The sequence below is a fragment of the Chiloscyllium punctatum genome, chromosome 49, assembly GCF_047496795.1.
Source record: "Chiloscyllium punctatum isolate Juve2018m chromosome 49, sChiPun1.3, whole genome shotgun sequence".
NCBI classification, from domain to species: domain Eukaryota; kingdom Metazoa; phylum Chordata; class Chondrichthyes; order Orectolobiformes; family Hemiscylliidae; genus Chiloscyllium; species Chiloscyllium punctatum.
In genome coordinates this window covers 35,064,404-35,088,245 of record NC_092787.1, presented here as the reverse complement: position 1 = coordinate 35,088,245, position 23,842 = coordinate 35,064,404, and the positions used below count along the sequence as shown (strand labels likewise).

Below are 23,842 nucleotides of genomic sequence, written 5' to 3'. Positions count from 1 at the left end.
TCTTTTCTGAACACATTCACATCGGAAGGCTTGAGAGGGATATAGGACAAATGCTGGCATACAGACGAGGTTAGATTAGGATATCTGCTCGGCATGGACCGATTGGACCGAAGGGTGTGTTTCTATTTGTCTGTGATGCCAAAACTCAGAGCAAGATCAACTTCTGGAACTTGGTGCCGAAGATAAGATCAGTAATTGAGGCTAACCGAGAATGAGATTATAAGGTTTCTACTGACTAAAGACCTCAATGGCTCAGAGAACAATCGAGGAAAATGTTGAAAATGCATTTTTCATTATCAATCCAGTTTAGCACTGTGTAATGAAGCCAATTCCTCAAATAAGTGAGGAACCAGATGTGAATACAACCGGAAAATCTTACATCACAGCCAATTTCTCAATCGCTGAGGTATAACTCGCGATATTGGGAGGCCCGCCGCGGCGCGGCTCCAGTGGTGCAATCGGTCAGCGCGCGGTACTTATATGTCAGTGTTTCTGCGTGCGTAATGCCGAGGTTGTGAGTTCGAGCCTCACCTGGAGCAGTTTTATCTACTCGTGACCAAAGAGTCTCTTGCAAAATTCCAGTTTCTCTGGTTTGGCACATGTCATTTCCTGAGAAAGGTCTCGGCAGTCAAACAACGTATCCTGGGAATATTTGAAACGTCAAGACATATCTGGGCAGGAACGTCAATCGGTAACCTTGTTCAGCTCAAAAATGCTTCCAATCAGCGGTCTGCTTGATTTAAATTGCCGGCAAGCCCTGTTTAGTTGGTATTTCTTTATTCAACTAGCTACAAACTCACACAGGTCGATGTAGTCATCAAAAAGGAATTAGATTGATCTCATTGAACCGTGTGAATGTTATATTCGGCTTTGCTTGGAACATTTGTCTGATTAAAATAAAGATCTGCTGAGAAGAAGAGGATCAAAATGCAAATAAGACGGAACCTTGTTTGTGGGTTTCTTGGGCGGAGATCAGAGTGTACGAAATGGACCTAGCATCATCTGAATGTGATCAAACCTTTAAGGCACCAGGGTAAAGTAGGAATTGCGTCTCCGGGATGTGGTTCACTTCAGACTCACGCGGATCGAACTTTTCAAAACTCTCAGATGTTTTCATACTCAATCTTAGGTGTTCAATAATCTTCTTCACACGTGAAGTCAAAGAAATTCGAAATTGTTCCCCAACCACCGCAAGTGGCCGCTGGGGTGACTCACCGGGGTTATAACTTTTCAAAACTCTCAGCTTTTTTCATTCTTAATCTTAAGTGTTCAATAATCTTCTTCACACGTGAAGTCAAAGAAATTCGAAATTGTTCCCCAACCACCGCAAGTGGCTTTCTCTCACTGTTAAATTCCCTCCTGAGGAACCGAGGGTTGCAGGCACATAATTCTTTGAAATTTGAGGTACACGTAGACACGTTGTTTGAAGGTCACCACTCAGCCTCCGATGATCCAGGGAAAACAGCCCAAGACTGTTCACCCGCGGCCTTTAGCTCAAGTCCTTTAAACCTGGCAACATCCATGTAAATCTTTTCTGAACACATTCACATCGGAAGGCTTGAGAGGGATATAGGACAAATGCTGGCATACAGACGAGGTTAGATTAGGATATCTGCTCGGCATGGACCGATTGGACCGAAGGGTGTGTTTCTATTTGTCTGTGATGCCAAAACTCAGAGCAAGATCAACTTCTGGAACTTGGTGCCGAAGATAAGATCAGTAATTGAGGCTAACCGAGAATGAGATTATAAGGTTTCTACTGACTAAAGACCTCAATGGCTCAGAGAACAATCGAGGAAAATGTTGAAAATGCATTTTTCATTATCAATCCAGTTTAGCACTGTGTAATGAAGCCAATTCCTCAAATAAGTGAGGAACCAGATGTGAATACAACCGGAAAATCTTACATCACAGCCAATTTCTCAATCGCTGAGGTATAACTCGCGATATTGGGAGGCCTGCGGCGGCGCGGCTCCAGTGGTGCAATCGGTCAGCGCGCGGTACTTATATGTCAGTGTTTCTGCGTGCGTAATGCCGAGGTTGTGAGTTCGAGCCTCACCTGGAGCAGTTTTATCTACTCGTGACCAAAGAGTCTCTTGCAAAATTCCAGTTTCTCTGGTTTGGCAAATGTCATTTCCTGAGAAAGGTCTCGGCAGTCAAACAACGTATCCTGGGAATATTTGAAACGTCAAGACATATCTGGGCAGGAACGTCAATCGGTAACCTTGTTCAGCTCAAAAATGCTTCCAATCAGCGGTCTGCTTGATTTAAATTGCCGGCAAGCCCTGTTTAGTTGGTATTTCTTTATTCAACTAGCTACAAACTCACACAGGTCGATGTAGTCATCAAAAAGGAATTAGATTGATCTCATTGAACCGTGTGAATGTTATATTCGGCTTTGCTTGGAACATTTGTCTGATTAAAATAAAGATCTGCTGAGAAGAGGATCAAAATGCAAATAAGACGGAACCTTGTTTGTGGGTTTCTTGGGCTGAGATCAGAGTGTACGAAATGGACCTCGCATCATCTGAATGTGATCAAACCTTTAAGGCACCAGGGTAAAGTAGGAATTGCGTCTCCGGGATGTGGTTCACTTCAGACTCACGCGGATCGAACTTTTCAAAACTCTCAGATGTTTTCATACTCAATCTTAGGTGTTCAATAATCTTCTTCACACGTGAAGTCAAAGAAATTCGAAATTGTTCCCCAACCACCGCAAGTGGCCGCTGGGGTGACTCACCGGGGTATAACTTTTCAAAACTCTCAGCTTTTTTCATTCTTAATCTTAAGTGTTCAATAATCTTCTTCACACGTGAAGTCAAAGAAATTCGAAATTGTTCCCCAACCACCGCAAGTGGCTTTCTCTCACTGTTAAATTCCCTCCTGAGGAACCGAGGGTTGCAGGCACATAATTCTTTGAAATTTGAGGTACACGTAGACACGCTGTTTGAAGGTCACCACTCAGCCTCCGATGATCCAGGGAAAACAGCCCAAGACTGTTCACCCGCGGCCTTTAGCTCAAGTCCTTTAAACCTGGCCACATCCATGTAAATCTTTTCTGAACACATTCACATCGGAAGGCTTGAGAGGGATATAGGACAAATGCTGGCATACAGACGAGGTTAGATTAGGATATCTGCTCGGCATGGACCGATTGGACCGAAGGGTGTGTTTCTATTTGTCTGTGATGCCAAAACTCAGAGCAAGATCAACTTCTGGAACTTGGTGCCGAAGATAAGATCAGTAATTGAGGCTAACCGAGAATGAGATTATAAGGTTTCTACTGACTAAAGACCTCAATGGCTCAGAGAACAATCGAGGAAAATGTTGAAAATGCATTTTTCATTATCAATCCAGTTTAGCACTGTGTAATGAAGCCAATTCCTCAAATAAGTGAGGAACCAGATGTGAATACAACCGGAAAATCTTACATCACAGCCAATTTCTCAATCGCTGAGGTATAACTCGCGATATTGGGAGGCCCGCAACGGCGCGGCTCCAGTGGCGCAATCGGTCAGCGCGCGGTACTTATATGTCAGTGTTACTGCGTGCGTAATGCCGAGGTTGTGAGTACGAGCCTCACCTGGAGCAGTTTTATCTACTCGTGACCAAAGAGTCTCTTGCAAAATTCCAGTTTCTCTGGTTTGGCAAATGTCATTTCCTGAGAAAGGTCTCGGCAGTCAAACAACGTATCCTGGGAATATTTGAAACGTCAAGACATACCTGGGCAGGAACGTCAATCGGTAACCTTGTTCAGCTCAAAAATGCTTCCAATCAGCGGTCTGCTTGATTTAAATTGCCGGCAAGCCCTGTTTAGTTGGTATTTCTTTATTCAACTGGCTACAAACTCACACAGGTCGATGTAGTAATCAAAAAGGAATTAGATTGATCTCATTAAACCGTGTGAATGTTATATTCGGCTTTGCTTGGAACATTTGTCTGATTAAAATAAAGATCTGCTGAGAAGAAGAGGATCAAAATGCAAATAAGACGGAACCTTGTTTGTGGGTTTCTTGGGCTGAGATCAGAGTGTACGAAATGGACCTCGCATCATCTGAATGTGATCAAACCTTTAAGGCACCAGGGTAAAGTAGGAATTGCGTCTCCGGGATGTGGTTCACTTCAGACTCACGCGGATCGAACTTTTCAAAACTCTCAGATGTTTTCATACTCAATCTTAGGTGTTCAATAATCTTCTTCACACGTGAAGTCAAAGAAATTCGAAATTGTTCCCCAACCACCGCAAGTGGCCGCTGGGGTGACTCACCGGGGTATAACTTTTCAAAACTCTCAGCTTTTTTCATTCTTAATCTTAAGTGTTCAATAATCTTCTTCACACGTGAAGTCAAAGAAATTCGAAATTGTTCCCCAACCACCGCAAGTGGCTTTCTCTCACTGTTAAATTCCCTCCTGAGGAACCGAGGGTTGCAGGCACATAATTCTTTGAAATTTGAGGTACACGTAGACACGCTGTTTGAAGGTCACCACTCAGCCTCCGATGATCCAGGGAAAACAGCCCAAGACTGTTCACCCACGGCCTTTAGCTCAAGTCCTTTAAACCTGGCCACATCCATGTAAATCTTTTCTGAACACATTCACATCGGAAGGCTTGAGAGGGATATAGGACAAATGCTGGCATACAGACGAGGTTAGATTAGGATATCTGCTCGGCATGGACCGATTGGACCGAAGGGTGTGTTTCTATTTGTCTGTGATGCCAAAACTCAGAGCAAGATCAACTTCTGGAACTTGGTGCCGAAGATAAGATCAGTAATTGAGGCTAACCGAGAATGAGATTATAAGGTTTCTACTGACTAAAGACCTCAATGGCTCAGAGAACAATCGAGGAAAATGTTGAAAATGCATTTTTCATTATCAATCCAGTTTAGCACTGTGTAATGAAGCCAATTCCTCAAATAAGTGAGGAACCAGATGTGAATACAACCGGAAAATCTTACATCACAGCCAATTTCTCAATCGCTGAGGTATAACTCGCGATATTGGGAGGCCCGCAACGGCGCGGCTCCAGTGGCGCAATCGGTCAGCGCGCGGTACTTATATGTCAGTGTTACTGCGTGCGTAATGCCGAGGTTGTGAGTACGAGCATCACCTGGAGCAGTTTTATCTACTCGTGACCAAAGAGTCTCTTGGAAAATTCCAGTTTCTCTGGTTTGGCAAATGTCATTTCCTGAGAAAGGTCTCGGCAGTCAAACAACGTATCCTGGCAATATTTGAAACGTCAAGACATATCTGGGCAGGAACGTCAATCGGTAACCTTGTTCAGCTCAAAAATGCTTCCAATCAGCGGTCTGCTTGATTTAAATTGCCGGCAAGCCCTGTTTAGTTGGTATTTCTTTATTCAACTGGCTACAAACTCACACAGGTCGATGTAGTAATCAAAAAGGAATTAGATTGATCTCATTGAACCGTGTGAATGTTATATTCGGCTTTGCTTGGAACATTTGTCTGATTAAAATAAAGATCTGCTGAGAAGAAGAGGATCAAAATGCAAATAAGACGGAACCTTATTTGTGGGTTTCTTGGGCGGAGATCAGAGTGTACGAAATGGACCTAGCATCATCTGAATGTGATCAAACCTTTAAGGCACCAGGGTAAAGTAGGAATTGCGTCTCCGGGATGTGGTTCACTTCAGACTCACGCGGATCGAACTTTTCAAAACTCTCAGATGTTTTCATACTCAATCTTAGGTGTTCAATAATCTTCTTCACACGTGAAGTCAAAGAAATTCGAAATTGTTCCCCAACCACCGCAAGTGGCCGCTGGGGTGACTCACCGGGGTTATAACTTTTCAAAACTCTCAGCTTTTTTCATTCTTAATCTTAAGTGTTCAATAATCTTCTTCACACGTGAAGTCAAAGAAATTCGAAATTGTTCCCCAACCACCGCAAGTGGCTTTCTCTCATTGTTAAATTCCCTCCTGAGGAACCGAGGGTTGCAGGCACATAATTCTTTGAAATTTGAGGTACACGTAGACACGTTGTTTGAAAGTCACCACTCAGCCTCCGATGATCCAGGGAAAACAGCCCAAGACTGTTCACCCGCGGCCTTTAGCTCAAGTCCTTTAAACCTGGCAACATCCATGTAAATCTTTTCTGAACACATTCACATCGGAAGGCTTGAGAGGGATATAGGACAAATGCTGGCATACAGACGAGGTTAGATTAGGATATCTGCTCGGCATGGACCGATTGGACCGAAGGGTGTGTTTCTATTTGTCTGTGATGCCAAAACTCAGAGCAAGATCAACTTCTGGAACTTGGTGCCGAAGATAAGATCAGTAATTGAGGCTAACCGAGAATGAGATTATAAGGTTTCTACTGACTAAAGACCTCAATGGCTCAGAGAACAATCGAGGAAAATGTTGAAAATGCATTTTTCATTATCAATCCAGTTTAGCACTGTGTAATGAAGCCAATTCCTCAAATAAGTGAGGAACCAGATGTGAATACAACCGGAAAATCTTACATCACAGCCAATTTCTCAATCGCTGAGGTATAACTCGCGATATTGGGAGGCCCACGACGGCGCGGCTCCAGTGGCGCAATCGGTCAGCGCGCGGTACTTATATGTCAGTGTTTCTGCGTGCGTAATGCCGAGGTTGTGAGTTCGAGCCTCACCTGGAGCAGTTTTATCTACTCGTGACCAAAGAGTCTCTTGCAAAATTCCAGTTTCTCTGGTTTGGCAAATGTCATTTCCTGAGAAAGGTCTCGGCAGTCAAACAACGTATCCTGGGAATATTTGAAACGTCAAGACATATCTGGGCAGGAACGTCAATCGGTAACCTTGTTCAGCTCAAAAATGCTTCCAATCAGCGGTCTGCTTGATTTAAATTGCCGGCAAGCCCTGTTTAGTTGGTATTTCTTTATTCAACTGGCTACAAACTCACACAGGTCGATGTAGTAATCAAAAAGGAATTAGATTGATCTCATTAAACCGTGTGAATGTTATATTCGGCTTTGCTTGGAACATTTGTCTGATTAAAATAAAGATCTGCTGAGAAGAAGAGGATCAAAATGCAAATAAGACGGAACCTTGTTTGTGGGTTTCTTGGGCGGAGATCAGAGTGTACGAAATGGACCTAGCATCATCTGAATGTGATCAAACCTTTAAGGCACCAGGGTAAAGTAGGAATTGCGTCTCCGGGATGTGGTTCACTTCAGACTCACGCGGATCGAACTTTTCAAAACTCTCAGATGTTTTCATACTCAATCTTAGGTGTTCAATAATCTTCTTCACACGTGAAGTCAAAGAAATTCGAAATTGTTCCCCAACCACCGCAAGTGGCCGCTGGGGTGACTCACCGGGGTTATAACTTTTCAAAACTCTCAGCTTTTTTCATTCTTAATCTTAAGTGTTCAATAATCTTCTTCACACGTGAAGTCAAAGAAATTCGAAATTGTTCCCCAACCACCGCAAGTGGCTTTCTCTCACTGTTAAATTCCCTCCTGAGGAACCGAGGGTTGCAGGCACATAATTCTTTGAAATTTGAGGTACACATAGACACGTTGTTTGAAGGTCACCACTCAGCCTCCGATGATGCAGGGAAAACAGCCCAAGACTGTTCACCCACGGCCTTTAGCTCAAGTCCTTTAAACCTGGCCACATCCATGTAAATCTTTTCTGAACACATTCACATCGGAAGGCTTGAGAGGGATATAGGACAAATGCTGGCATACAGACGAGGTTAGATTAGGATATCTGCTCGGCATGGACCGATTGGACCGAAGGGTGTGTTTCTATTTGTCTGTGATGCCAAAACTCAGAGCAAGATCAACTTCTGGAACTTGGTGCCGAAGATAAGATCAGTAATTGAGGCTAACCGAGAATGAGATTATAAGGTTTCTACTGACTAAAGACCTCAATGGCTCAGAGAACAATCGAGGAAAATGTTGAAAATGCATTTTTCATTATCAATCCAGTTTAGCACTGTGTAATGAAGCCAATTCCTCAAATAAGTGAGGAACCAGATGTGAATACAACCGGAAAATCTTACATCACAGCCAATTTCTCAATCGCTGAGGTATAACTCGCGATATTGGGAGGCCCGCGACGGCGCGGCTCCAGTGCCGCAATCGGTCAGCGCGCGGTACTTATATGTCAGTGTTTCTGCGTGCGTAATGCCGAGGTTGTGAGTTCGAGCCTCACCTGGAGCAGTTTTATCTACTCGTGACCAAAGAGTCTCTTGCAAAATTCCAGTTTCTCTGGTTTGGCAAATGTCATTTCCTGAGAAAGGTCTCGGCAGTCAAACAACGTATCCTGGGAATATTTGAAACGTCAAGACATATCTGGGCAGGAACGTCAATCGGTAACCTTGTTCAGCTCAAAAATGCTTCCAATCAGCGGTCTGCTTGATTTAAATTGCCGGCAAGCCCTGTTTAGTTGGTATTTCTTTATTCAACTGGCTACAAACTCACACAGGTCGATGTAGTAATCAAAAAGGAATTAGATTGATCTCATTAAACCGTGTGAATGTTATATTCGGCTTTGCTTGGAACATTTGTCTGATTAAAATAAAGATCTGCTGAGAAGAAGAGGATCAAAATGCAAATAAGACGGAACCTTGTTTGTGGGTTTCTTGGGCGGAGATCAGAGTGTACGAAATGGACCTAGCATCATCTGAATGTGATCAAACCTTTAAGGCACCAGGGTAAAGTAGGAATTGCGTCTCCGGGATGTGGTTCACTTCAGACTCACGCGGATCGAACTTTTCAAAACTCTCAGATGTTTTCATACTCAATCTTAGGTGTTCAATAATCTTCTTCACACGTGAAGTCAAAGAAATTCGAAATTGTTCCCCAACCACCGCAAGTGGCCGCTGGGGTGACTCACCGGGGTTATAACTTTTCAAAACTCTCAGCTTTTTTCATTCTTAATCTTAAGTGTTCAATAATCTTCTTCACACGTGAAGTCAAAGAAATTCGAAATTGTTCCCCAACCACCGCAAGTGGCTTTCTCTCACTGTTAAATTCCCTCCTGAGGAACCGAGGGTTGCAGGCACATAATTCTTTGAAATTTGAGGTACACGTAGACACGTTGTTTGAAGGTCACCACTCAGCCTCCGATGATGCAGGGAAAACAGCCCAAGACTGTTCACCCACGGCCTTTAGCTCAAGTCCTTTAAACCTGGCCACATCCATGTAAATCTTTTCTGAACACATTCACATCGGAAGGCTTGAGAGGGATATAGGACAAATGCTGGCATACAGACGAGGTTAGATTAGGATATCTGCTCGGCATGGACCGATTGGACCGAAGGGTGTGTTTCTATTTGTCTGTGATGCCAAAACTCAGAGCAAGATCAACTTCTGGAACTTGGTGCCGAAGATAAGATCAGTAATTGAGGCTAACCGAGAATGAGATTATAAGGTTTCTACTGACTAAAGACCTCAATGGCTCAGAGAACAATCGAGGAAAATGTTGAAAATGCATTTTTCATTATCAATCCAGTTTAGCACTGTGTAATGAAGCCAATTCCTCAAATAAGTGAGGAACCAGATGTGAATACAACCGGAAAATCTTACATCACAGCCAATTTCTCAATCGCTGAGGTATAACTCGCGATATTGGGAGGCCCGCGACGGCGCGGCTCCAGTGCCGCAATCGGTCAGCGCGCGGTACTTATATGTCAGTGTTTCTGCGTGCGTAATGCCGAGGTTGTGAGTTCGAGCCTCACCTGGAGCAGTTTTATCTACTCGTGACCAAAGAGTCTCTTGCAAAATTCCAGTTTCTCTGGTTTGGCAAATGTCATTTCCTGAGAAAGGTCTCGGCAGTCAAACAACGTATCCTGGGAATATTTGAAACGTCAAGACATATCTGGGCAGGAACGTCAATCGGTAACCTTGTTCAGCTCAAAAATGCTTCCAATCAGCGGTCTGCTTGATTTAAATTGCCGGCAAGCCCTGTTTAGTTGGTATTTCTTTATTCAACTGGCTACAAACTCACACAGGTCGATGTAGTAATCAAAAAGGAATTAGATTGATCTCATTAAACCGTGTGAATGTTATATTCGGCTTTGCTTGGAACATTTGTCTGATTAAAATAAAGATCTGCTGAGAAGAAGAGGATCAAAATGCAAATAAGACGGAACCTTGTTTGTGGGTTTCTTGGGCGGAGATCAGAGTGTACGAAATGGACCTAGCATCATCTGAATGTGATCAAACCTTTAAGGCACCAGGGTAAAGTAGGAATTGCGTCTCCGGGATGTGGTTCACTTCAGACTCACGCGGATCGAACTTTTCAAAACTCTCAGATGTTTTCATACTCAATCTTAGGTGTTCAATAATCTTCTTCACACGTGAAGTCAAAGAAATTCGAAATTGTTCCCCAACCACCGCAAGTGGCGGCTGGGGTGACTCACCGGGGTTATAACTTTTCAAAACTCTCAGCTTTTTTCATTCTTAATCTTAAGTGTTCAATAATCTTCTTCACACGTGAAGTCAAAGAAATTCGAAATTGTTCCCCAACCACCGCAAGTGGCTTTCTCTCACTGTTAAATTCCCTCCTGAGGAACCGAGGGTTGCAGGCACATAATTCTTTGAAATTTGAGGTACACGTAGACACGTTGTTTGAAGGTCACCACTCAGCCTCCGATGATCCAGGGAAAACAGCCCAAGACTGTTCACCCACGGCCTTTAGCTCAAGTCCTTTAAACCTGGCCACATCCATGTAAATCTTTTCTGAACACATTCACATCGGAAGGCTTGAGAGGGATATAGGACAAATGCTGGCATACAGACGAGGTTAGATTAGGATATCTGCTCGGCATGGACCGATTGGACCGAAGGGTGTGTTTCTATTTGTCTGTGATGCCAAAACTCAGAGCAAGATCAACTTCTGGAACTTGGTGCCGAAGATAAGATCAGTAATTGAGGCTAACCGAGAATGAGATTATAAGGTTTCTACTGACTAAAGACCTCAATGGCTCAGAGAACAATCGAGGAAAATGTTGAAAATGCATTTTTCATTATCAATCCAGTTTAGCACTGTGTAATGAAGCCAATTCCTCAAATAAGTGAGGAACCAGATGTGAATACAACCGGAAAATCTTACATCACAGCCAATTTCTCAATCGCTGAGGTATAACTCGCGATATTGGGAGGCCCGCGACGGCGCGGCTCCAGTGGCGCAATCGGTCAGCGCGCGGTACTTATATGTCAGTGTTTCTGCGTGCGTAATGCCGAGGTTGTGAGTTCGAGCCTCACCTGGAGCAGTTTTATCTACTCGTGACCAAAGAGTCTCTTGCAAAATTCCAGTTTCTCTGGTTTGGCAAATGTCATTTCCTGAGAAAGGTCTCGGCAGTCAAACAACGTATCCTGGGAATATTTGAAACGTCAAGACATATCTGGGCAGGAACGTCAATCGGTAACCTTGTTCAGCTCAAAAATGCTTCCAATCAGCGGTCTGCTTGATTTAAATTGCCGGCAAGCTTTGTTTAGTTGGTATTTCTTTATTCAACTGGCTACAAACTCACACAGGTCGATGTAGTAATCAAAAAGGAATTAGATTGATCTCATTGAACCGTGTGAATGTTATATTCGGCTTTGCTTGGAACATTTGTCTGATTAAAATAAAGATCTGCTGAGAAGAAGAGGATCAAAATGCAAATAAGACGGAACCTTGTTTGTGGGTTTCTTGGGCTGAGATCAGAGTGTACGAAATGGACCTCGCATCATCTGAATGCGATCAAACCTTTAAGGCACCAGGGTAAAGTAGGAATTGCGTCTCCGGGATGTGGTTCACTTCAGACTCACGCGGATCGAACTTTTCAAAACTCTCAGATGTTTTCATACTCAATCTTAGGTGTTCAATAATCTTCTTCACACGTGAAGTCAAAGAAATTCGAAATTGTTCCCCAACCACCGCAAGTGGCGGCTGGGGTGACTCACCGGGGTTATAACTTTTCAAAACTCTCAGCTTTTTTCATTCTTAATCTTAAGTGTTCAATAATCTTCTTCACACGTGAAGTCAAAGAAATTCGAAATTGTTCCCCAACCACCGCAAGTGGCTTTCTCTCACTGTTAAATTCCCTCCTGAGGAACCGAGGGTTGCAGGCACATAATTCTTTGAAATTTGAGGTACACGTAGACACGTTGTTTGAAGGTCACCACTCAGCCTCCGATGATCCAGGGAAAACAGCCCAAGACTGTTCACCCGCGGCCTTTAGCTCAAGTCCTTTAAACCTGGCAACATCCATGTAAATCTTTTCTGAACACATTCACATCGGAAGGCTTGAGAGGGATATAGGACAAATGCTGGCATACAGACGAGGTTAGATTAGGATATCTGCTCGGCATGGACCGATTGGACCGAAGGGTGTGTTTCTATTTGTCTGTGATGCCAAAACTCAGAGCAAGATCAACTTCTGGAACTTGGTGCCGAAGATAAGATCAGTAATTGAGGCTAACCGAGAATGAGATTATAAGGTTTCTACTGACTAAAGACCTCAATGGCTCAGAGAACAATCGAGGAAAATGTTGAAAATGCATTTTTCATTATCAATCCAGTTTAGCACTGTGTAATGAAGCCAATTCCTCAAATAAGTGAGGAACCAGATGTGAATACAACCGGAAAATCTTACATCACAGCCAATTTCTCAATCGCTGAGGTATAACTCGCGATATTGGGAGGCCCGCGACGGCGCGGCTCCAGTGGCGCAATCGGTCAGCGCGCGGTACTTATATGTCAGTGTTTCTGCGTGCGTAATGCCGAGGTTGTGAGTTCGAGCCTCACCTGGAGCAGTTTTATCTACTCGTGACCAAAGAATCTCTTGCAAAATTCCAGTTTCTCTGGTTTGGCAAATGTCATTTCCTGAGAAAGGTCTCGGCAGTCAAACAACGTATCCTGGGAATATTTGAAACGTCAAGACATATCTGGGCAGGAACGTCAATCGGTAACCTTGTTCAGCTCAAAAATGCTTCCAATCAGCGGTCTGCTTGATTTAAATTGCCGGCAAGCCCTGTTTAGTTGGTATTTCTTTATTCAACTGGCTACAAACTCACACAGGTCGATGTAGTAATCAAAAAGGAATTAGATTGATCTCATTGAACCGTGTGAATGTTATATTCGGCTTTGCTTGGAACATTTGTCTGATTAAAATAAAGATCTGCTGAGAAGAAGAGGATCAAAATGCAAATAAGACGGAACCTTGTTTGTGGGTTTCTTGGGCGGAGATCAGAGTGTACGAAATGGACCTAGCATCATCTGAATGCGATCAAACCTTTAAGGCACCAGGGTAAAGTAGGAATTGCGTCTCCGGGATGTGGTTCACTTCAGACTCACGCGGATCGAACTTTTCAAAACTCTCAGATGTTTTCATACTCAATCTTAGGTGTTCAATAATCTTCTTCACACGTGAAGTCAAAGAAATTCGAAATTGTTCCCCAACCACCGCAAGTGGCCGCTGGGGTGACTCACCGGGGTTATAACTTTTCAAAACTCTCAGCTTTTTTCATTCTTAATCTTAAGTGTTCAATAATCTTCTTCACACGTGAAGTCAAAGAAATTCGAAATTGTTCCCCAACCACCGCAAGTGGCTTTCTCTCACTGTTAAATTCCCTCCTGAGGAACCGAGGGTTGCAGGCACATAATTCTTTGAAATTTGAGGTACACGTAGACACGTTGTTTGAAGGTCACCACTCAGCCTCCGATGATCCAGGGAAAACAGCCCAAGACTGTTCACCCGCGGCCTTTAGCTCAAGTCCTTTAAACCTGGCAACATCCATGTAAATCTTTTCTGAAAACATTCACATCGGAAGGCTTGAGAGGGATATAGGACAAATGCTGGCATACAGACGAGGTTAGATTAGGATATCTGCTCGGCATGGACCGATTGGACCGAAGGGTGTGTTTCTATTTGTCTGTGATGCCAAAACTCAGAGCAAGATCAACTTCTGGAACTTGGTGCCGAAGATAAGATCAGTAATTGAGGCTAACCGAGAATGAGATTATAAGGTTTCTACTGACTAAAGACCTCAATGGCTCAGAGAACAATCGAGGAAAATGTTGAAAATGCATTTTTCATTATCAATCCAGTTTAGCACTGTGTAATGAAGCCAATTCCTCAAATAAGTGAGGAACCAGATGTGAATACAACCGGAAAATCTTATATCACAGCCAATTTCTCAATCGCTGAGGTATAACTCGCGATATTGGGAGGCACGCAACGGCGCGGCTCCAGTGGCGCAATCGGTCAGCGCGCGGTACTTATATGTCAGTGTTTCTGCGTGCGTAATGCCGAGGTTGTGAGTTCGAGCCTCACCTGGAGCAGTTTTATCTACTCGTGACCAAAGAGTCTCTTGCAAAATTCCAGTTTCTCTGGTTTGGCAAATGTCATTTCCTGAGAAAGGTCTCGGCAGTCAAACAACGTATCCTGGGAATATTTGAAACGTCAAGACAGATCTGGGCAGGAACGTCAATCGGTAACCTTGTTCAGCTCAAAAATGCTTCCAATCAGCGGTCTGCTTGATTTAAATTGCCGGCAAGCCCTGTTTAGTTGGTATTTCTTTATTCAACTGGCTACAAACTCACACAGGTCGATGTAGTAATCAAAAAGGAATTAGATTGATCTCATTGAACCGTGTGAATGTTATATTCGGCTTTGCTTGGAACATTTGTCTGATTAAAATAAAGATCTGCTGAGAAGAAGAGGATCAAAATGCAAATAAGACGGAACCTTGTTTGTGGGTTTCTTGGGCTGAGATCACAGTGTACGAAATGGACCTCGCATCATCTGAATGTGATCAAACCTTTAAGGCACCAGGGTAAAGTAGGAATTGCGTCTCCGGGATGTGGTTCACTTCAGACTCACGCGGATCGAACTTTTCAAAACTCTCAGATGTTTTCATACTCAATCTTAGGTGTTCAATAATCTTCTTCACACGTGAAGTCAAAGAAATTCGAAATTGTTCCCCAACCACCGCAAGTGGCCGCTGGGGTGACTCACCGGGGTATAACTTTTCAAAACTCTCAGCTTTTTTCATTCTTAATCTTAAGTGTTCAATAATCTTCTTCACACGTGAAGTCAAAGAAATTCGAAATTGTTCCCCAACCACCGCAAGTGGCTTTCTCTCACTGTTAAATTCCCTCCTGAGGAACCGAGGGTTGCAGGCACATAATTCTTTAAAATTTGAGGTACACGTAGACACGCTGTTTGAAGGTCACCACTCAGCCTCCGATGATCCAGGGAAAACAGCCCAAGACTGTTCACCCGCGGCCTTTAGCTCAAGTCCTTTAAACCTGGCCACATCCATGTAAATCTTTTCTGAACACATTCACATCGGAAGGCTTGAGAGGGATATAGGACAAATGCTGGCATACAGACGAGGTTAGATTAGGATATCTGCTCGGCATGGACCGATTGGACCGAAGGGTGTGTTTCTATTTGTCTGTGATGCCAAAACTCAGAGCAAGATCAACTTCTGGAACTTGGTGCCGAAGATAAGATCAGTAATTGAGGCTAACCGAGAATGAGATTATAAGGTTTCTACTGACTAAAGACCTCAATGGCTCAGAGAACAATCGAGGAAAATGTTGAAAATGCATTTTTCATTATCAATCCAGTTTAGCACTGTGTAATGAAGCCAATTCCTCAAATAAGTGAGGAACCAGATGTGAATACAACCGGAAAATCTTACATCACAGCCAATTTCTCAATCGCTGAGGTATAACTCGCGATATTGGGAGGCCCGCAATGGCGCGGCTCCAGTGGCGCAATCGGTCAGCGCGCGGTGCTTATCTGTCAGTGTTACTGCGTGCCTAATGCCGAGGTTGTGAGTACGAGCCTCACCTGGAGCAGTTTTATCTACTCGTGACCAAAGAGTCTCTTGCAAAATTCCAGTTTCTCTGGTTTGGCAAATGTCATTTCCTGAGAAAGGTCTCGGCAGTCAAACAACGTATCCTGAGAATATTTGAAACGTCAAGACATATCTGGGCAGGAACGTCAATCGGTAACCTTGTTCAGCTCAAAAATGCTTCCAATCAGCGGTCTGCTTGATTTAAATTGCCGGCAAGCCCTGTTTAGTTGGTATTTCTTTATTCAACTGGCTACAAACTCACACAGGTCGATGTAGTAATCAAAAAGGAATTAGATTGATCTCATTGAACCGTGTGAATGTTATATTCGGCTTTGCTTGGAACATTTGTCTGATTAAAATAAAGATCTGCTGAGAAGAAGAGGATCAAAATGCAAATAAGACGGAACCTTATTTGTGGGTTTCTTGGGCGGAGATCAGAGTGTACGAAATGGACCTAGCATCATCTGAATGTGATCAAACCTTTAAGGCACCAGGGTAAAGTAGGAATTGCGTCTCCGGGATGTGGTTCACTTCAGACTCACGCGGATCGAACTTTTCAAAACTCTCAGATGTTTTCATACTCAATCTTAGGTGTTCAATAATCTTCTTCACACGTGAAGTCAAAGAAATTCGAAATTGTTCCCCAACCACCGCAAGTGGCCGCTGGGGTGACTCACCGGGGTATAACTTTTCAAAACTCTCAGCTTTTTTCATTCTTAATCTTAAGTGTTCAATAATCTTCTTCACACGTGAAGTCAAAGAAATTCGAAATTGTTCCCCAACCACCGCAAGTGGCTTTCTCTCACTGTTAAATTCCCTCCTGAGGAACCGAGGGTTGCAGGCACATAATTCTTTAAAATTTGAGGTACACGTAGACACGCTGTTTGAAGGTCACCACTCAGCCTCCGATGATCCAGGGAAAACAGCCCAAGACTGTTCACCCGCGGCCTTTAGCTCAAGTCCTTTAAACCTGGCCACATCCATGTAAATCTTTTCTGAACACATTCACATCGGAAGGCTTGAGAGGGATATAGGACAAATGCTGGCATACAGACGAGGTTAGATTAGGATATCTGCTCGGCATGGACCGATTGGACCGAAGGGTGTGTTTCTATTTGTCTGTGATGCCAAAACTCAGAGCAAGATCAACTTCTGGAACTTGGTGCCGAAGATAAGATCAGTAATTGAGGCTAACCGAGAATGAGATTATAAGGTTTCTACTGACTAAAGACCTCAATGGCTCAGAGAACAATCGAGGAAAATGTTGAAAATGCATTTTTCATTATCAATCCAGTTTAGCACTGTGTAATGAAGCCAATTCCTCAAATAAGTGAGGAACCAGATGTGAATACAACCGGAAAATCTTACATCACAGCCAATTTCTCAATCGCTGAGGTATAACTCGCGATATTGGGAGGCCCGCAACGGCGCGGCTCCAGTGGCGCAATCGGTCAGCGCGCGGTGCTTATCTGTCAGTGTTACTGCGTGCCTAATGCCGAGGTTGTGAGTACGAGCCTCACCTGGAGCAGTTTTATCTACTCGTGACCAAAGAGTCTCTTGCAAAATTCCAGTTTCTCTGGTTTGGCAAATGTCATTTCCTGAGAAAGGTCTCGGCAGTCAAACAACGTATCCTGAGAATATTTGAAACGTCAAGACATATCTGGGCAGGAACGTCAATCGGTAACCTTGTTCAGCTCAAAAATGCTTCCAATCAGCGGTCTGCTTGATTTAAATTGCCGGCAAGCCCTGTTTAGTTGGTATTTCTTTATTCAACTGGCTACAAACTCACACAGGTCGATGTAGTAATCAAAAAGGAATTAGATTGATCTCATTGAACCGTGTGAATGTTATATTCGGCTTTGCTTGGAACATTTGTCTGATTAAAATAAAGATCTGCTGAGAAGAAGAGGATCAAAATGCAAATAAGACGGAACCTTATTTGTGGGTTTCTTGGGCGGAGATCAGAGTGTACGAAATGGACCTAGCATCATCTGAATGTGATCAAACCTTTAAGGCACCAGGGTAAAGTAGGAATTGCGTCTCCGGGATGTGGTTCACTTCAGACTCACGCGGATCGAACTTTTCAAAACTCTCAGATGTTTTCATACTCAATCTTAGGTGTTCAATAATCTTCTTCACACGTGAAGTCAAAGAAATTCGAAATTGTTCCCCAACCACCGCAAGTGGCCGCTGGGGTGACTCACCGGGGTTATAACTTTTCAAAACTCTCAGCTTTTTTCATTCTTAATCTTAAGTGTTCAATAATCTTCTTCACACGTGAAGTCAAAGAAATTCGAAATTGTTCCCCAACCACCGCAAGTGGCTTTCTCTCACTGTTAAATTCCCTCCTGAGGAACCGAGGGTTGCAGGCACATAATTCTTTGAAATTTGAGGTACACGTAGACACGTTGTTTGAAAGTCACCACTCAGCCTCCGATGATCCAGGGAAAACAGCCCAAGACTGTTCACCCGCGGCCTTTAGCTCAAGTCCTTTAAACCTGGCCACATCCATGTAAATCTTTTCTGAACACATTCACATCGGAAGGCTTGAGAGGGATATAGGACAAATGCTGGCATACAGACGAGGTTAGATTAGGATATCTGCTCGGCATGGACCGATTGGACCGAAGGGTGTGTTTCTATTTGTCTGTGATGCCAAAACTCAGAGCAAGATCAACTTCTGGAACTTGGTGCCGAAGATAAGATCAGTAATTGAGGCTAACCGAGAATGAGATTATAAGGTTTCTACTGACTAAAGACCTCAATGGCTCAGAGAACAATCGAGGAAAATGTTGAAAATGCATTTTTCATTATCAATCCAGTTTAGCACTGTGTAATGAAGCCAATTCCTCAAATAAGTGAGGAACCAGATGTGAATACAACCGGAAAATCTTACATCACAGCCAATTTCTCAATCGCTGAGGTATAACTCGCGATATTGGGAGACCCGCGACTGCGCGGCTCCAGTGGCGCAATCGGTCAGCGCGCGGTACTTATATGTCAGTGTTTCTGCGTGCGTAATGCCGAGGTTGTGAGTTCGAGCCTCACCTGGAGCAGTTTTATCTACTCGTGACCAAAGAGTCTCTTGCAAAATTCCAGTTTCTCTGGTTTGGCAAATGTCATTTCCTGAGAAAGGTCTCGGCAGTCAAACAACGTATCCTGGGAATATTTGAAACGTCAAGACATTTCTGGGCAGGAACGTCAATCGGTAACCTTGTTCAGCTCAAAAATGCTTCCAATCAGCGGTCTGCTTGATTTAAATTGCCGGCAAGCCCTGTTTAGTTGGTATTTCTTTATTCAACTGGCTACAAACTCACACAGGTCGATGTAGTAATCAAAAAGGAATTAGATTGATCTCATTAAACCGTGTGAATGTTATATTCGGCTTTGCTTGGAACATTTGTCTGATTAAAATAAAGATCTGCTGAGAAGAAGAGGATCAAAATGCAAATAAGACGGAACCTTGTTTGTGGGTTTCTTGGGCGGAGATCAGAGTGTACGAAATGGACCTAGCATCATCTGAATGTGATCAAACCTTTAAGGCACCAGGGTAAAGTAGGAATTGCGTCTCCGGGATGTGGTTCACTTCAGACTCACGCGGATCGAACTTTTCAAAACTCTCAGATGTTTTCATACTCAATCTTAGGTGTTCAATAATCTTCTTCACACGTGAAGTCAAAGAAATTCGAAATTGTTCCCCAACCACCGCAAGTGGCCGCTGGGGTGACTCACCGGGGTTATAACTTTTCAAAACTCTCAGCTTTTTTCATTCTTAATCTTAAGTGTTCAATAATCTTCTTCACACGTGAAGTCAAAGAAATTCGAAATTGTTCCCCAACCACCGCAAGTGGCTTTCTCTCACTGTTAAATTCCCTCCTGAGGAACCGAGGGTTGCAGGCACATAATTCTTTGAAATTTGAGGTACACGTAGACACGTTGTTTGAAGGTCACCACTCAGCCTCCGATGATGCAGGGAAAACAGCCCAAGACTGTTCACCCGCGGCCTTTAGCTCAAGTCCTTTAAACCTGGCAACATCCATGTAAATCTTTTCTGAACACATTCACATCGGAAGGCTTGAGAGGGATATAGGACAAATGCTGGCATACAGACGAGGTTAGATTAGGATATCTGCTCGGCATGGACCGATTGGACCGAAGGGTGTGTTTCTATTTGTCTGTGATGCCAAAACTCAGAGCAAGATCAACTTCTGGAACTTGGTGCCGAAGATAAGATCAGCAATTGAGGCTAACCGAGAATGAGATTATAAGGTTTCTACTGACTAAAGACCTCAATGGCTCAGAGAACAATCGAGGAAAATGTTGAAAATGCATTTTTCATTATCAATCCAGTTTAGCACTGTGTAATGAAGCCAATTCCTCAAATAAGTGAGGAACCAGATGTGAATACAACCGGAAAATCTTACATCACAGCCAATTTCTCAATCGCTGAGGTATAACTCGCGATATTGGGAGGCCCGCGACGGCGCGGCTCCAGTGGCGCAATCGGTCAGCGCGCGGTACTTATATGTCAGTGTTTCTGCGTGCGTAATGCCGAGGTTGTGAGTTCGAGCCTCACCTGGAGCAGTTTTATCTACTCGTGACCAAAGAGTCTCTTGCAAAATTCCAGTTTCTCTGGTTTGGCAAATGTCATTTCCTGAGAAAGGTCTCGGCAGTCAAACAACGTATCCTGGGAATATTTGAAACGTCAAGACATATCTGGGCAGGAACGTCAATCGGTAACCTTGTTCAGCTCAAAAATGCTTCCAATCAGCGGTCTGCTTGATTTAAATTGCCGGCAAGCCCTGTTTAGTTGGTATTTCTTTATTCAACTGGCTACAAACTCACACAGGTCGATGTAGTAATCAAAAAGGAATTAGATTGATCTCATTGAACCGTGTGAATGTTATATTCGGCTTTGCTTGGAACATTTGTCTGATTAAAATAAAGATCTGCTGAGAAGAAGAGGATCAAAATGCAAATAAGACGGAACCTTGTTTGTGGGTTTCTTGGGCGGAGATCAGAGTGTACGAAATGGACCTAGCATCATCTGAATGCGATCAAACCTTTAAGGCACCAGGGTAAAGTAGGAATTGCGTCTCCGGGATGTGGTTCACTTCAGACTCACGCGGATCGAACTTTTCAAAACTCTCAGATGTTTTCATACTCAATCTTAGGTGTTCAATAATCTTCTTCACACGTGAAGTCAAAGAAATTCGAAATTGTTCCCCAACCACCGCAAGTGGCCGCTGGGGTGACTCACCGGGGTATAACTTTTCAAAACTCTCAGCTTTTTTCATTCTTAATCTTAAGTGTTCAATAATCTTCTTCACACGTGAAGTCAAAGAAATTCGAAATTGTTCCCCAACCACCGCAAGTGGCTTTCTCTCACTGTTAAATTCCCTCCTGAGGAACCGAGGGTTGCAGGCACATAATTCTTTGAAATTTGAGGTACACGTAGACACGTTGTTTGAAGGTCACCACTCAGCCTCCGATGATCCAGGGAAAACAGCCCAAGACTGTTCACCCGCGGCCTTTAGCTCAAGTCCTTTAAACCTGGCAACATCCATGTAAATCTTTTCTGAACACATTCACATCGGAAGGCTTGAGAGGGATATAGGACAAATGCTGGCATACAGACGAGGTTAGATTAGGATATCTGCTCGGCATGGACCGATTGGACCGAAGGGTGTGTTTCTATTTGTCTGTGATGCCAAAACTCAGAGCAAGATCAACTTCTGGAACTTGGTGCCGAAGATAAGATCAGTAATTGAGGCTAACCGAGAATGAGATTATAAGGTTTCTACTGACTAAAGACCTCAATGGCTCAGAGAACAATCGAGGAAAATGTTGAAAATGCATTTTTCATTATCAATCCAGTTTAGCACTGTGTAATGAAGCCAATTCCTCAAATAAGTGAGGAACCAGATGTGAATACAACCGGAAAATCTTACATCACAGCCAATTTCTCAATCGCTGAGGTATAACTCGCGATATTGGGAGGCACGCGACGGCGCGGCTCCAGTGGCGCAATCGGTCAGCGCGCGGTACTTATATGTCAGTGTTTCTGCGTGCGTAATGCCGAGGTTGTGAGTTCGAGCCTCACCTGGAGCAGTTTTATCTACTCGTGACCAAAGAGTCTCTTGCAAAATTCCAGTTTCTCTGGTTTGGCAAATGTCATTTCCTGAGAAAGGTCTCGGCAGTCAAACAACGTATCCTGGGAATATTTGAAACGTCAAGACATATCTGGGCAGGAACGTCAATCGGTAACCTTGTTCAGCTCAAAAATGCTTCCAATCAGCGGTCTGCTTGATTTAAATTGCCGGCAAGCCCTGTTTAGTTGGTATTTCTTTATTCAACTGGCTACAAACTCACACAGGTCGATGTAGTAATCAAAAAGGAATTAGATTGATCTCATTGAACCGTGTGAATGTTATATTCGGCTTTGCTTGGAACATTTGTCTGATTAAAATAAAGATCTGCTGAGAAGAAGAGGATCAAAATGCAAATAAGACAGAACCTTGTTTGTGGGTTTCTTGGGCGGAGATCAGAGTGTACGAAATGGACCTAGCATCATCTGAATGCGATCAAACCTTTAAGGCACCAGGGTACAGTAGGAATTGCGTCTCCGGGATGTGGTTCACTTCAGACTCACGCGGATCGAACTTTTCAAAACTCTCAGATGTTTTCATACTCAATCTTAGGTGTTCAATAATCTTCTTCACACGTGAAGTCAAAGAAATTCGAAATTGTTCCCCAACCACCGCAAGTGGCCGCTGGGGTGACTCACCGGGGTATAACTTTTCAAAACTCTCAGCTTTTTTCATTCTTAATCTTAAGTGTTCAATAATCTTCTTCACACGTGAAGTCAAAGAAATTCGAAATTGTTCCCCAACCACCGCAAGTGGCTTTCTCTCACTGTTAAATTCCCTCCTGAGGAACCGAGGGTTGCAGGCACATAATTCTTTGAAATTTGAGGTACACGTAGACACGTTGTTTGAAGGTCACCACTCAGCCTCCGATGATCCAGGGAAAACAGCCCAAGACTGTTCACCCGCGGCCTTTAGCTCAAGTCCTTTAAACCTGGCAACATCCATGTAAATCTTTTCTGAACACATTCACATCGGAAGGCTTGAGAGGGATATAGGACAAATGCTGGCATACAGACGAGGTTAGATTAGGATATCTGCTCGGCATGGACCGATTGGACCGAAGGGTGTGTTTCTATTTGTCTGTGATGCCAAAACTCAGAGCAAGATCAACTTCTGGAACTTGGTGCCGAAGATAAGATCAGTAATTGAGGCTAACCGAGAATGAGATTATAAGGTTTCTACTGACTAAAGACCTCAATGGCTCAGAGAACAATCGAGGAAAATGTTGAAAATGCATTTTTCATTATCAATCCAGTTTAGCACTGTGTAATGAAGCCAATTCCTCAAATAAGTGAGGAACCAGATGTGAATACAACCGGAAAATCTTACATCACAGCCAATTTCTCAATCGCTGAGGTATAACTCGCGATATTGGGAGGCACGCGACGGCGCGGCTCCAGTGGCGCAATCGGTCAGCACGCGGTACTTATATGTCAGTGTTTCTGCGTGCGTAATGCCGAGGTTGTGAGTTCGAGCCTCACCTGGAGCAGTTTTATCTACTCGTGACCAAAGAGTCTCTTGCAAAATTCCAGTTTCTCTGGTTTGGCAAATGTCATTTCCTGAGAAAGGTCTCGGCAGTCAAACAACGTATCCTGGGAATATTTGAAACGTCAAGACATATCTGGGCAGGAACGTCAATCGGTAACCTTGTTCAGCTCAAAAATGCTTCCAATCAGCGGTCTGCTTGATTTAAATTGCCGGCAAGCCCTGTTTAGTTGGTATTTCTTTATTCAACTGGCTACAAACTCACACAGGTCGATGTAGTAATCAAAAAGGAATTAGATTGATCTCATTGAACCGTGTGAATGTTATATTCGGCTTTGCTTGGAACATTTGTCTGATTAAAATAAAGATCTGCTGAGAAGAAGAGGATCAAAATGC

General features: G+C 43.5%; 13 non-coding genes across 13 annotated transcripts; all 13 read left to right on the top strand.

The window, feature by feature from the left end:
- The first annotated feature begins 443 nt into the window (after positions 1 to 443).
- On the top strand, positions 444 to 539 carry trnai-uau (transfer RNA isoleucine (anticodon UAU)). The gene is made up of 2 exons: positions 444 to 481; positions 504 to 539. It is a non-coding gene; the product is annotated as a tRNA-Ile (tRNA).
- A 1,432-nt stretch (positions 540 to 1,971) lies between these two features.
- On the top strand, positions 1,972 to 2,067 carry trnai-uau (transfer RNA isoleucine (anticodon UAU)). Its single transcript has 2 exons — positions 1,972 to 2,009; positions 2,032 to 2,067. It is a non-coding gene; the product is annotated as a tRNA-Ile (tRNA).
- Positions 2,068 to 3,495: 1,428 nt separating this feature from the next.
- On the top strand, positions 3,496 to 3,591 carry trnai-uau (transfer RNA isoleucine (anticodon UAU)). Its single transcript has 2 exons — positions 3,496 to 3,533; positions 3,556 to 3,591. It is a non-coding gene; the product is annotated as a tRNA-Ile (tRNA).
- Positions 3,592 to 6,550: 2,959 nt separating this feature from the next.
- On the top strand, positions 6,551 to 6,646 carry trnai-uau (transfer RNA isoleucine (anticodon UAU)). Its single transcript has 2 exons — positions 6,551 to 6,588; positions 6,611 to 6,646. It is a non-coding gene; the product is annotated as a tRNA-Ile (tRNA).
- A 1,432-nt stretch (positions 6,647 to 8,078) lies between these two features.
- trnai-uau (transfer RNA isoleucine (anticodon UAU)) lies at positions 8,079 to 8,174 on the top strand. The gene is made up of 2 exons: positions 8,079 to 8,116; positions 8,139 to 8,174. It is a non-coding gene; the product is annotated as a tRNA-Ile (tRNA).
- A 1,432-nt stretch (positions 8,175 to 9,606) lies between these two features.
- Positions 9,607 to 9,702, top strand: trnai-uau (transfer RNA isoleucine (anticodon UAU)). The gene is made up of 2 exons: positions 9,607 to 9,644; positions 9,667 to 9,702. It is a non-coding gene; the product is annotated as a tRNA-Ile (tRNA).
- Positions 9,703 to 11,134: 1,432 nt separating this feature from the next.
- On the top strand, positions 11,135 to 11,230 carry trnai-uau (transfer RNA isoleucine (anticodon UAU)). The gene is made up of 2 exons: positions 11,135 to 11,172; positions 11,195 to 11,230. It is a non-coding gene; the product is annotated as a tRNA-Ile (tRNA).
- A 1,432-nt stretch (positions 11,231 to 12,662) lies between these two features.
- trnai-uau (transfer RNA isoleucine (anticodon UAU)) lies at positions 12,663 to 12,758 on the top strand. The gene is made up of 2 exons: positions 12,663 to 12,700; positions 12,723 to 12,758. It is a non-coding gene; the product is annotated as a tRNA-Ile (tRNA).
- A 1,432-nt stretch (positions 12,759 to 14,190) lies between these two features.
- On the top strand, positions 14,191 to 14,286 carry trnai-uau (transfer RNA isoleucine (anticodon UAU)). Its single transcript has 2 exons — positions 14,191 to 14,228; positions 14,251 to 14,286. It is a non-coding gene; the product is annotated as a tRNA-Ile (tRNA).
- A 4,486-nt stretch (positions 14,287 to 18,772) lies between these two features.
- trnai-uau (transfer RNA isoleucine (anticodon UAU)) lies at positions 18,773 to 18,868 on the top strand. The gene is made up of 2 exons: positions 18,773 to 18,810; positions 18,833 to 18,868. It is a non-coding gene; the product is annotated as a tRNA-Ile (tRNA).
- A 1,432-nt stretch (positions 18,869 to 20,300) lies between these two features.
- trnai-uau (transfer RNA isoleucine (anticodon UAU)) lies at positions 20,301 to 20,396 on the top strand. Its single transcript has 2 exons — positions 20,301 to 20,338; positions 20,361 to 20,396. It is a non-coding gene; the product is annotated as a tRNA-Ile (tRNA).
- A 1,431-nt stretch (positions 20,397 to 21,827) lies between these two features.
- trnai-uau (transfer RNA isoleucine (anticodon UAU)) lies at positions 21,828 to 21,923 on the top strand. The gene is made up of 2 exons: positions 21,828 to 21,865; positions 21,888 to 21,923. It is a non-coding gene; the product is annotated as a tRNA-Ile (tRNA).
- Positions 21,924 to 23,354: 1,431 nt separating this feature from the next.
- On the top strand, positions 23,355 to 23,450 carry trnai-uau (transfer RNA isoleucine (anticodon UAU)). Its single transcript has 2 exons — positions 23,355 to 23,392; positions 23,415 to 23,450. It is a non-coding gene; the product is annotated as a tRNA-Ile (tRNA).
- The last annotated feature ends 392 nt before the right edge of the window (positions 23,451 to 23,842 follow it).